This window comes from Canis lupus, chromosome 14 (assembly GCF_011100685.1).
Source record: "Canis lupus familiaris isolate Mischka breed German Shepherd chromosome 14, alternate assembly UU_Cfam_GSD_1.0, whole genome shotgun sequence".
Classification (NCBI taxonomy): domain Eukaryota; kingdom Metazoa; phylum Chordata; class Mammalia; order Carnivora; family Canidae; genus Canis; species Canis lupus.
In genome coordinates, this window is record NC_049235.1 from 20,711,322 (window position 1) to 20,725,125 (window position 13,804).

Consider the following 13,804-nt stretch of genomic DNA (forward strand, 5'->3'; position numbering starts at 1 on the left):
TTTGTCTGCTATTTTTCTGTTTGCCTTTCTACTTAATGCCCCCCATCTTCTGGCCTTTGTTTCCTTTGGTATTAGTATAATAGTGCTCATCAGTTGAGAGGGCTTATTTACCTCAGTGAAAATGTCCTCTCTGTGAATCCTGCATTTCCCTACGAATAAAGGGAGTCAGGTCAGGTTCAGCTGGCTGAATAGCAGTATATTATTTCTACCTATTCCCTTTCGTAAGAGGAAAATGAAAGCTGCTTGCTTTCCTCGGCATGAAGCAAATCCTGACAGTTGGAGGAAAATTTGTTACTGCAGGAAAGCCATAAAAATTCAAATGTTTCCTACCAGAATGTGGCATGATGGCAATGTAAAGGAGACCCTGCCTTTGAAAAGACTGTTGCCTGCTACTTGGTGTGACAACGACACAAGTTACCCGTGTTAGGAAAGCTCTGTTCAGTGATGAGAACATAGCAAGGCAAGATGTCATTGGACTTCCCTTTAGTCCAGAAACAGAGATGCTGGCTCGATAGGCACCTCTCTCCCCCATCCGTCACCCTCTGGATCTTTCCAGATCTTCCATGATATGTTTGCAATAGCACAAATCTGACCATCCTTGCCATTTGCAAACAACTTTGTGGATTTTTGCCCCATCTGCTGTACTGTTAGTACCACCTGTACAATATGAATTTAATCTTTTCTTCAAATTGACATTACTTAATAAATTCAACTTTAAAAGAAACTTTGTATCACTATAAAATTGATTTGTCACTGTAAAAAATAGGGCAAGATCCCTTGCCATACATAGAACATAATAGTAACAGTAAATAATGGGCAATGAAATTCATGACCTCTATCTGCCCAGAGACCCTCTTCTCTCAGATGGCAGAGAATGACTCAAAAGCCTCATCTTCTGGTTGCTATTTTTTCTAGAAACATTGTCTCCAGTGATTCTGCTCTGAATGAATGAACTTGAAATTTATTTGCAGACCATGTCGCACACCCAGTCAGGTAACAGGTACTCCAGTCCATTAAAGAATGTCCCACATAAGACCATACATAGCACACTGTGGAAGACACTGCCTTAAGCAGTGTTTCCTAAAGTTGATGGTCTATTTAGTGGTGGATTTTGGAAGCATCCCCTTTCAAATCAGGAGTGAGACAAGTCTGCTGCTCTGGCCACAATCTCAGCTCTGTCCCAGAGGTCCTTGCCAGCAGAAAAAGAAAACAAAAATAAATAAGATGTATGAAGAGGGCAAAGCAAGAAACAAAACTGCCATTATTTCACACAATATATTTGTCTACATAAAAAAAATAAACAATAAGAAAAATTTAAGGTCAAATAGTTGAATCTATAATTGAGTTCAGCAGAGGCACTGCATTTGTGATCAATATCCAAAAATCAATTGCATCTCTATATACCAGAAGCAGGCGGCAAGAAATTATTAGGTAAGAAAAGATATATTTTTATATATCATGAGAAATGTAAGGGACTTAGAAAATATATTTCACAAAAGTGTGGAAAAATATGAAAATTGATTAAAATACATTAAAAAGATACCACAATCAAGGTCTATTATGAAAAATGTAGTTCTTGATAACTCCCATCTAAGTAGCAGCCACTCTCACTTCTTTTAGCTGATTATTTTGGTATTTTTATCTCCATATTGCTAAATAAGTTCCATATATTTATGCATAAAATTAAAAAGAATGAGTAGCAACATAAGCACTTTCTGATAATCCATTTATCATAATGGAAGATGAGGCTCTGTTCTTTTTTTTACACTCTTTCCCCCATACAAGTACCTTTCCTATCTTCCACCCTCACAAGATCATGATGTAACCACGAGGCTTGTAGTAAATGGGGATAACTTCTTTGTACGTTTTATTTTCCCTGGAGTTGTTTCTTTCTTCTTTTTTTTCTTTTGCTTAGTTTCCTGTGGATCATCACTATTTTAACCCCAAACGTTTCACCAAAGGTTTTGATCTTTTTTGAAAATATTTCAATTCAACAGGTATATGGTCATTTCCATTTTCTTACAAAAAAAAAAATCCCTTCTGGAACGTTCAAACCTGCTCCAACTGCTGTCCTCCTGGGATCTCCATTCCCCACCATCCTGAAGATTCCCTTTGCCCCTCACTCATGTTGAATTTCCCGTGTCCTGGACCCTGAGTCTCCCCGTACCTTGGTTTGTTGCCTATTTGAATTGAGTACCTCCTCTACTGGATTTCTGAGAAAGGGAACAAAACACCACATTCCTCAGAATACCTTTATCCTACCCTGACATGGCATAGAATTCTAGATTGATAATCATTTTTCTTTATTCTTTATTCTTTAAAATAATGAAGATATTTCTCCATTTCCTTCTAGTTTCTAGTCCTGCTGCTGAAGGATCAGGAGCCATTTTATTTCTTCATCTTTTATTTTTTATTTTTAAAAAATATTTTATTTATTTATTCATGAGAACACACACAGAGAGAGAGAGAGAGAGGATGAGAGAGAGAGGCAGAGACACAAGCAGAGGGAGAAGCAGGCTCCATGCAGGGAGCCTGACGTGGGATTCGATCCCGAATCTCCAGGATCACACCCTGGGCTGAAGGCAGCGCTAAACCACTGAACCACCTACGGTGCCCTATTTTTTTCATCTTTTATATATCATCTATCATCTTCTGTCTTTTTGGTGTTCTGAAATTCCATGATGATCTGCTTTGGTGGGTGTATTTTCATACATTGTACTGGGTCCTTTCAACTCTAAAAGGTTCGTGTCTATGAATTCTGAGAAATGTTCCTGAGTCTTTTTCTTCTGTTTTCTGTATGCTCTCTTCCTTGAATTGCTATTATTTAGATATTATACTTCCTGCATTTTTTCTCTAATTGTCTTATGTTGTCTTTCCTGGTTTTAATTTTTTTTAAGTAGGCTCCACACCCAGCATGGAGCCCAACCTGGGGCTTGAACTCACAACCCTGAAATCAAGGCCTGAGCTGAGATCAAGAGTCAGATGCTCAACTGCCTGAGCCACCCAGGCTCCTCTGTTTCTCCTCTTTTGTATTTCTTTATCTTTATGCTTTCCTTCCTGGGAAATTTACTCCAGATTATCTTTCTCTGTTTTTTTTTTTTTTTTTTTTTTAAGATTTTATTTACTTATTCATGAGAGGCATAGAAAGAGAGTCAGAGACATCAGAGCCTCTCCCTTTGAGAAGTTTGATGTGGGACTCAATCCCAGCACCTCAGGATCATGACTTGAGCCAAAGGCAGACACTCAACCACTGAGCCACCCAGATGCCCCTTCTGTTTTTCTTTTTTTAATTGTCTCTATCTATCATATTAAAGGCTTTCCTTAAATTTTTATAATCTTTAGCTATCTGCTGATAAGACTGAGTGATTAAAAGCTGATTTGGAACTTCAGTGTATGGGTAAGGTTATTTAACTCTTAGCTTTGCCATGTGAGATCTGGCTGGGCCTTGTATCTGAGAAATCTCTGACATAGGATCTTTGGATTTTTTTTTTTTTTTTTTTTTTTTTTTTTTTTAGGCTGGCCAGATTCTCTAAAAAAAGATAAAGGCCTACTTGCCAGTTTTCTAGGTGCCGAACTGGGGAAAGGGCTGGGAATGAATAAGGAGTACACAAGCTGTCTAGAATGTTCTGCCCTCTCCTCTTGGCTGAGCTAACTTCTAGCACCTAAGGCCTTCATCTGACATAAGTCCCAAACATCATTCTTCCTGAATTCCCTTACATGGAGTTAGGTTCCTATGTTGTTCTGTATGCTCATAGCACATGGGTTTCCTTTGTGCCACTTACATTTTGTTTAATTCTTTGATTAGTATCCATTTCCCTCACTAATCTATGTTTTGTGAGAGCAGAGTTTGGCTCAGCATAGTGCAGTGTGTACCATATTGATTGCTGATTGTGGAGTATACATGAATGTTCTGTGGAACGCAGGTCCTAGAACTAGGGAGGAGAGTGGGTTTGACCCAGAACGATTCCATCATCATTCCTGGCAAGATGACTTTTAGTTTATGGTCCATGGCACTCCTTGCTTCTTTTCCTACATGTAGACAGTATGAAGAAGGGAGAAGTCAGAAATGTCAAATACTATTGAGGAATCTGGTAAGTTGAGAATTTAAAAGTTTAATTTAATGACATGGAAGGGGGGATCCCTGGGGGCTCAGCAGTTTAGCTCCTGCCTTTGGCCCACGGAGTGATCCCGGGGACTCGGGATCAAGTCCCATGTCGGGCTCCCTGCATGGAGCCTGCTTCTCCCTCTGCCTGTGTCTCTGCCTCTCTCTCTCTCTCTCTTTCTTTCTCTTTCTCTCTCTCATAAATAAATTTTTAAAAAAATCTTTAAAAAAATGACACGGAAGGGCTTTGGAGATTATAGTTGAGTCATGGATGCAACAATCAAAGCAGAGGGAATTGATAACTAAAAAAAGTTGTTTCTGAGTGCAAACAAACCCTCTGAAGAAGAGTGTTTGTGGAGAGGAAGCAACAAGGCAAAGCATAAGGGCAATGGGGTTGAGAATTGTCTTCTTTTAGGTGACGGAAACCTGAGCATTTAAAAAACTTATGGCAAAATCCAATGAGGGGCAGACATCGAAGACAGAGGAGAGAGAAGGGGTAATTTAGGGCATGAGGATTCTGAGAAGTTTGGGAAATGAGATCTAGATCCAGATAGAGGGATTGACTCTAGAGAGGTTGGTCGCATTCCAGTATAGCTGGAGGCAAAAAGTGGAGAAGATGGGAGTTGAGAGGGGTGGAAGGCTTTATGAAGTTTCCACCTGTAAGACATTTTCTGTGTAAAACAGTAGGTGAGCATATCTGAGAGAGGGGTGAGAGAGAGGAAGGAGTTAAAGAATCCAGGAGGTGGAAAAGTTCTGAAATAATCATGATGGAGAGTGAGGGAATAAATTAAGCAAAGAGAATCATTGGGTGGCTGACCAGTCTCGGGGATTCGGATGAGTGTTCTGTTGGATTTTATGGTGGCACCAGTCTGGTACAGTTGGCACATCGCCTGGCCTGGGATCTTTGCTAGACAGCTCTCTACCGCTTGGGTGCAAGCACTGAGACAGCACATAATTGGGCTCCTTCATAGCACCAGGTGGGTGCTTGGAAGAATTGGAGGGGGGTGAAGGTTTTGGCAGGAGGGTAATTGAAATGATGCAATACAGAAGAAAGCTGGGTCGAGAGAGGAGTAAAGTAAGGAATATCTACTGGACAAAGAGAACGCAGACAGGGGTTCTAACAAAACCAAGATACAAAGATAAGCAGCTATGGTCAGAACATCTAATGCAGGAATTTGTGATTTCTGGAGACTGACCAGTTGGAAATAATGACTCAGTCCAGGTATGAGTGTAGGTGGGAGTCACCGGGTCAGCGAAGAGGAGAAAGTTATTGGAGAGAATGAGATCCGGACGTCGAAAGACTGGGGCACTGGGCAGTCATCCATGCGGTTGTTCAAGTCACCCAGAATTTGTGTGGCAAGGGATAATGTGAGTCAGTCAGCCAAAATCTTCAGAAACTGATGGGGAGATAAACGTATTCAGGAAGGAAGGCAGGTGGTATAGATGAAAAAGCAGAGCCCAAAAGAAGCTAGGATGTTCTTTTCATTTTTATTTATTTTTTTCAAGAGAATTAGGGAGTAATTGGAAGCAGCAATGGGGAGCCAGACATAAGAAAAAGAACACCCAGCTATATACTGCAGGCCAGAGTTAAGCATCCTGCATCCTTTCTTTGAGCTCGAACAGGGCAAAGCTAGTTGGGTTGCCATGGTGACCAACGCCATGTCTCCGGGCTCATTAATCCTGTGTTCCAAACGAAGCACTTAGCGATAGCTTCTGAATAAATGCAACAAAGCTCTGCATACTGAAAAGGGCACATTCATGGTAAGCGGGGGAAAAGGTTTTCAATTTCATTCATTAAACTTGAGTAAATAATTTAATATCTTTGTGCGTCAGTCCTCCTAACTAATGAATAAGGATAAATGCTTAATGGAAAATCTAGCCTAATAAAGTTAACAGCATCAGCTTTACATATAAAGGAAATTGATGTTGCTGGTATATATGCATATGAAGACGGAAATGGAAAGGAAAAGAACATATATTAAGCAGCTACGATGTGGGATGTCAGGTACTTTAAAATAAAATGTCTCATTTAATCCTTGCAACAACCATGTGAGGTGCATATTATTCCCTTCCTTTTGTAGACGAGGAATCGGAAACCCAGAGAGGTTAACCAAGGCCCCGGTTCACACAATTGGTAGGATTCGAGGAGGCCCTGTTCTGTCTGGTTTGGGTCCATGAGGCCCCCACTATCCCTTGCTGAAAACTGTATACAGCTTATCTTTCAGGGACATTTGACTAATTAAAAAATTAGGAGAAAACTTTGTCCTAAGGTGACTTTGCCTATATAAAAGAGAAGTTTACATGCTGTATTAGAATTCCATCAGCTTAAAAAAAAATCACTACCATTAGCTGTTTTTAAAGGCTTTTCTTGAAAAAAAAAATATGAGAAGACAGCTGGTTATATTAGAAGTGTGTTTAATTAAAAGATGTGAAGAACTGTCAATGCTTCTGCTAAAATGAGCTGCACTCCGCCCCCCCCCCCCCCCCCCCGCACCCGGCAATTGTTTATCTCTACTTTGCTTTTCCCTGGTACATGGAAGGTTGGGTTTACAAAGCAGACCCTCCACACAGAAGTTGCTTCTTTTTTCTTCTAGGTCTATGACTTTATTTGGCTTTTCTGGATTTGCTCCAGCAAAGGTGTAGATAAGTGATTGAAAAAGATATATTAAAAATCCATTAATTCATTTTCCTTAAAATTAAACTCTTTAATTAAAAGCAACACTGATCAATTTCTAATTTCTGCCTCTGACAATGTGATACAGCAAGGTTTAAAATAAATAGAAACAACTTGGTGCAAGTTAAATATCCCTGTCACTAAACTTAGTTGTTAGCAATTTTTTTTCCTCCAAATGCTCATTGTTTTGTTTCACCTATATGACTATGCCAGAGCTGTTTTCTTAGATTCAGGGTGCTTACTGCTTCTCCAGATGACTCCCAAGTGCTTCTTCAGAAGGAAAGTGTTCATTCCAGCGTCTTGCCCACTGTCAGTATTAGAGGTCTCTCTGCTTTAAATTATCTTACCAAAGGCCATATGTGACTTGTGTTGTGAGTTTTCAGTCTGGCTGTGTTATCTTTGCTCTATAACTAGAAAGACAAAGTTTTCAGGGGCCTGCACTACTTTATTTTTTTTCCTATCAGCATGTCTCTAATTTGTTTCTTACTCAGAGGAGCCTGGATCATATTATCCCCTGAACATTTTAAACACCATTTAGTAAAAGATACCAGGTTTATAAACAGAAATGCAAGTGTCTTCTTTGTAATCTCCAAAAGGAATAACTAATGGAAGATAATCTAAACAATTTTAGAATGAGACTCAAGGGCCCAGATTTGGAGGTAAAATCATTACATCAAACAGGAATCCAAGGCTCTTGGCTCAATTTTCTATTAGGCTAACCAAGAAAGCACACCAAAATAAAAAATGGTAAAAGCATTAGAACTGGAAGCTAAGAATCAAGCACATGCTTGCTTCCCGAAGTTTCTACTAATTGGAAAGTTAATCAGAACAGAGTAGATCCCTTTCTTTTCTGAGATAAAACATCTCTTGGGTAGTCAGAAGAGGTATTAGCCAGCTCCCACTGAGAGCCACGGAGGACCCAATACTTCTGGGGAAGCCCCTGGAGGATGTTTTGCTTTCATTCACTTGTAGCCTTAGAAGTCCCAGCAGCCCTCGGAAACATTCTTCAATTAAGAGGGCCACACCATCCAAAGAACCGAGTGGTAAAGGCAGGAAGTAAGTTCACTTCTTGCAAGCGAAGTTGAATTAACCTGGGTGGTGGCAAGAGGAAAAGGTTGAATAAGAACCCCAAGGAAAAGTCGGCCTGGATTTAAATAATAATAATAATAATAATAATAATAATAATAATAAACAGCTATGGCATTTCTAGTGCCACAATCCTCACAGTTATTCTATGCAGTTACTACTACTATCCCATATAAAGATTTGAAACGCTAAGCTTTAGAAAAATTGATTAATGGTAACACCAGGTTTTAAAGACAGAACCACCTCAGAGCAGAGTACTTGCTTTCTCCACTAGGTGGTGCTGCCCTCCCTTCGCTGCTTAGAATCCTTGCCAGGACTGTAAGTCTGGGGACTGCACTGTTGCCTTATTCTGTGAATCTGTCTGCTCTGTAGACTGGACAGGTACACCTGCCACTCGCTCAGCTTCTTCTAGAACTGTGCCTTGTGCACAGCCCCTGATGACAGGGTTTAAGTTGTTATGTTCTGCAACACTGGGTCCTTCCCCACCATAGCTGATAAGACCATACGTGACTGGCGGTGGTATTCTATCCAAGGGGCTCGAATACAGGTGGAGATGAAAAGATGCATTCAAGTATACTGCTTATGAACATAAGTACTGGAGTCAGATTTCTTGGGTTCAAATCCTGATAGCACCCTTCCCCCCCATTTGCTATCTAGGTGATAATCTCTTGGAATCTCAGCCTTTGTTTACTAAATGGGGATGCTGATCATAATCCAAGCCAATTCTAGGGAACTCAAACAAGTTTTGTGGATTTTCGTGCGTGATTCTTTCCCCTTCTCTTACCTTTGTATTGTCAAGAAGTGCATTTCCCAAAGTCCATTATATTAAGTGTTGATTCTGGGACTGTTAATGGGTATTACAAAAAAATTGTTCCTTGGTCAAACAGGTTTGGACAAACACATGTTAAAATAGACAGAGACTCACCTGAGGATTTCCTGGAATCTTCATATGGTAAATGTGAATTGTACGTATATAAAGGTTCATAGATCTACAAATTTATAGTCTTTATTTTTGATGTAGCTTACAGTATTAATATTCCACACAGTAGACTTTGGGAAATGCTGGAATAGAAGAGTGAAATAGGGGGTTTTGAGTAGAAGCAAGAACTGAACTCAACCCTGAGTACATCAGTCTTCCCTCCAGTGTCTGATCTGAGGGTAAACTCTATCTCATGGTAGTAGGTGAATAATGACCCTCCAGCAATGTCCACATCCTAATCCCTGGAATCTATGAATATGCTACCTTTTTGGCAGAAGAGATTTTGCAAATGTGGTTGGATTAAGGGCCTTGAGATGAGAAGATGATCTTCGATTATCCAATTTGGCCCACTCCTTAAAATTGGATTGGAGAGCCTTTTTTTTGGGGGGGGGGGGGCTGTGATCAGAGGAAATGTGACTATGGAAGGAAGGTTCTGATCTCTGAAAGGCACTGCATCCTCCATTGCTGATTTTGAAGATGAAGGAAGAAGGCCACAAGCCGAGGAATGTGGATGGCCTCTAGAAGTTGAGAAATGCTAGGAAACAGATTCTTCTAGAGACTCCAGAAGGAACATGGTCTTGCTGATACCTGATCTTGGCCCACTGTGTTAGAGTTTTCCAAAGAAACTGAATCAACAGGGTGCAAGGGGAAGATACTGATCGATTTGTTTTAGCAAATTTGTTCATGAGATTGTGGAGATAAGAGTCCAAAAAACTGTGGGTGGACTGACAAGCTGGAGACCTGGGAAGAAGTACAGTCTGCTGGCAAAGTTCCTTCTGGTTCAAGGGAAATCAGTCTTTGTTTTATTCAGGCCTTCAATTAATCCATTGAGGTGCACACATTATCTGCTTACTCAAAGTCCACTCATTCATATGCTAATCTCACCCAAAAAAAACGCCTTCACAGAAACATCCAGAATAATTTTTGACCAAATGTCTGGGCATGATGGCCCAACCAGGTTGCCAGACAAAATTGACCATCACACCCAGGGAGACCTATGTTGAACTTCTGAACTACAGAACCATAAATAATAGATCCGTGTTGTTTTAGGCCACTAAATCTGTGGTAATTTGTTACTGCAGCAGTAAGAAATGACTGCACTCACCTTCTGTCTATTATAAGCGTTGTCATCTACTATAATACTAGTCATTTCCTACTGATCTCCTAATCATCTGTCTCCTGGTTTTGGTTCACTTCCCTCATTCCATCACTGAGGATGGATTTCAATGTTAAATTCCCGACCCAAACTCACCCTTATAGCTCGGGGGTCACCTCAGATCCCACACCCTGCCCCTGCCTCTCACTCCAGGTCAGCCATCCACTCACATTATCACATCCCGGCCTTTGCTATTGCTCCATTATTTTCACTTCCTAACTTTTCAGTCTTCATGACTGCTGTTCAATGCTACCCTGACTCCAGCTCCTTGCACCTCTTGTATCCAGATCTCTCAGCCCCTCCTTGAACCATTATGCTCTGTCCTCAGCCTGCACTTCCTGACTGATACTTGAACTACGATCTCAGCAACATGATGACTTTGCCACAGCTGGGTTCTTCTGGGCTAACGCAGACCAGAGCTGATATACCTTTCCCTACTCATTGTTAAATACCTACAAAAATGCATTAAGATTTACCTCCAAAAATCCTTCAGCAACACGATGTGAACTAAATATATGAACAAAGTATAAGCCAAAGAATGCATGCAAGTTCTATTAATTATATCATCAAGGGGAATGGATTGGGATGTGCATTTTTGATGAGATGCCACATGCTATACCCTCTTAAATTAAACAAGACAGATGGCCCCCCCGCCCCCCAAGAGTTAAAGAAAGAGATTGACTCACACATTTGGTGTCTAGATTTAGGGCGCACAAATTCTCCCTCCCCTTAATTTATCAGTCTAAATCCATTGAGAATACAACTCACAGCATGCTTCATGTCAGGAATTAGAGAAGATCTTGTATTCTCAGCTGATTAGTCACTACCTGTCTTACAGAGCTCTCAAGTATGAAGATGGTAAAAAAGAAGTCCAACTGGGAGTCTAAGAAAAATATGCTGGCCCACAGGGAAGGAGTGTTACCCTGACAACTCAGGAGAGGATAATTCTGTAACTGCCTTTCTGTGAGAAACAGACACAAATTTTGGAGTTCTCTGCTTAATTCCATGCAAAGTTTGAAGGGGGACACGGCCTGCATGAAACATTAATAGATAAGGGGCTGACATAAAGGCAGAAATGCAAAGGGAGCTGGGGGTGGAGGGGAGTAATGTCCCTCTTCCCTCAGATGCAGGGCCTGTTCTCAAGCTCTGTGTAGTCAAACGTCTGGTTTCCCCAGCTTGGACACAGACCACATATGTCCCCCTGGGTAGAATACTTCTAATTGTCTACACATTGTATTAGCAAGTAGCCTTTCCCCCAAACCCCTTTTCCTGATATGAATCCTCAGCAGTGACTTACCTGTTCATGCTGGCCCCTGAGATGGGCTTCATCTCTACTGCTTCGCTACACGGTCACCACTTGAAAGGGAAGGCCCATTGTTGCGTGACAAATTTCTCCTCCTGCAGTTGGTTTTAGCTAACCTAATGAATGCGCCACTAGCTGCCTTCTGCCCCCTGCCCCCCAAATTCTACCTCAGGAGAGGAGTACCACTCTATGCATTCCTCATCATCTTCCTGTCTCATTCCACTCCTGCCTCCAAGCAGCCACCCCTGAGGCTGGCCTAGGCCTATATTGTTCTGAGTCCAGAACAAACAAGAGTTTTGTCCCCGGGTAGAGGAAGAAATCATTATTCCCTCTCTCCAAATTTCTGGCCTTTAAAAAACACAAGAGCCCAACAGACTTCCTGAGGATTAGCTCCTTTTTCAGTCAAATGACAATAGTAGCATTCATTTCCCTCGCAAAAACACCATTCCCAATCATAAGATACCGTCTGACTTCATGAGCCCAACAAGATTAGTGCCAAATAGTATGATAATAGTACATTTCCTGAGGTCTGAGTTATTCATTCTTATCTATGGTTACTTTGCTAAATTTTCATCAGTGTGGTTTTTTTTTTTTTAATTAAAAAGATAAAAAATAAAATAACTATAAGGTGACTAAGCTCAGTGCCTGCATCTGCATTGTCCACATCTAGAAAGATATCTTTTTTCCTTAAGGTTGAGTAAATTAAAAATAAACATAAGAATAAATAAACATGGGCTCTAAAAGGAAAAGTCTGCATCCCCAGAGATGAGAAGCAATATTCTGAGGAGTTGGCAGATAAGCTTTGATATGAAAAAGATTCACTTCAGTAGACAGAAGGAAATAGTTTGTGATATTTGCTTCCTGTTTTCAATATGTTTTTAAAAAATACAGGTAGCTGTTAAAGAAGAAACTTATGAGAAGAGACTATGTGAAAAACAGCTCGGTTTAATCAGCATTTATAGAGCCAAGCCGTTTACCTCTTTCCTCACTGCCTTTCTTCAGTCTCATTTCCTCAATTTGCGTCTCTTTTCCATTTTTTTAAATAATAAATTTATTTTTTATTGGTGTTCAATTTGCCAACAAACAGAATAACACCCAGTGCTCATCCCGTCAAGTGCCCCCCTCAGTGCCTGTCACCCATTCACCCCCACCCCCCGCCCTCCTCCCCTTCCACCACCCCTAGTTCGTTTCCCAGAGTTAGGAGTCTTTATGTTCTGTCTCCCTTTCTGCTATTTCCCACACATTTCTTCTCCCTTCCCTTATATTCCCTTTCACTATTATTTATATTCCCCACATGAATGAGAACATATAATGTTTGTCCTTCTCCGATTGACTTACTTCACTCAGCATAATACCCTCCAGGTCCATCCACGTTGAAGCAAATGGTGGGTATTTGTCATTTCTAATGGCTGAGTAATATTCCATTGTATACATAGACCACATCTTCTTTATCCATTCGTCTTTCGATGGACACCAAAGCTCCTTCCACAGTTTGGCTATTGTGGCCATTGCTGCTAGAAACATCGGGGTGCAGGTGTCCCGGCGTTTCATTGCATCTGCATCTTTGGAGTAAATCCCCAGCAGTGCAATTGCTGGGTCGTAAACTATAGAACACTTCTGAAAGAAATTGAGGAAGACACAAAGAGATGGAAAAATATTCCATGCTCATGGATTGGCAGAATTAATATTGTGAAAATGTCAATGTTACCCAGGGCAATATACACGTTTAATGCAATCCCTATCAAAATACCATGGACTTTCTTCAGAGAGTTGGAACAAATTATTTTAAGATTTGTGTGGAATCAGAAAAGACCCCGAATAGCCAGGGGAATTTTAAAAAAGAAAACCATATCTGGGGGCAGCACAATGCCAGATTTCAGGTTGTACTACAAAGCTGTGGTCATCAAGACAGTGTGGTACTGGCACAAAAACAGACACATAGATCAATGGAACAGAATAGAGAACCCAGAAGTGAACCCTCAACTTTATGGGCAACTAATATTCGATAAAGGAGGAAAGACTATCCATTGGAAGAAAGACAGTCTCTTCAATAAATGGTGCTGGGAAAATTGGACATCCACATGCAGAAGAATGAAACTAGATCACTCTCTTTCACCATACACAAAGATAAGCTCAAAATGGATGAAAGATCTAAATGTGAGACAAGATTCCATCAAAATCCTAGAGGAGAACACAGGCAACACCCTTTTAGAACTTGGCCACAGTAACTTCTTGCAAGATACATCCACGAAGACAAAAGAAACAAAAGCAAAAATGAACTATTGGGACTTCATCAAGATAAGAAGCTTTTGCACAGCAAAGGATACAGTCAACAAAACTCAAAGACAACCTACAGAATGGGAGAAGAGATTTGCAAATGACGTATCAGATAAAGGGCTAGTTTCCAAGATCTATAAAGAACTTATGAGGGGATCCCTGCGTGGCGCAGCGGTTTAGCGCCTGCCTTTGGCCCAGGGCGCGATCCTGGAGACCCGGGATCGAAT

General features: G+C 40.7%; 1 protein-coding gene and 2 long non-coding RNA genes across 4 annotated transcripts in view; 2 read left to right on the forward strand and 1 right to left on the reverse strand.

The window, feature by feature from the left end:
• Positions 1-13,804, forward strand: part of ASB4 (ankyrin repeat and SOCS box containing 4) — a 60,800-nt gene that overhangs the window by 18,337 nt on the left and 28,659 nt on the right. The window lies entirely within an intron of this gene.
• Positions 5,817-11,873, forward strand: LOC111098762. Its single transcript, XR_005369391.1, has 3 exons — positions 5,817-5,863; positions 8,750-8,827; positions 10,836-11,873. It is a non-coding gene; the product is annotated as an uncharacterized LOC111098762 (long non-coding RNA).
• Positions 6,603-11,731, reverse strand: LOC111098761. Its single transcript, XR_005369390.1, has 3 exons — positions 11,295-11,731; positions 8,788-8,924; positions 6,603-7,867 (listed from the first exon to the last, which is right to left on the reverse strand). It is a non-coding gene; the product is annotated as an uncharacterized LOC111098761 (long non-coding RNA).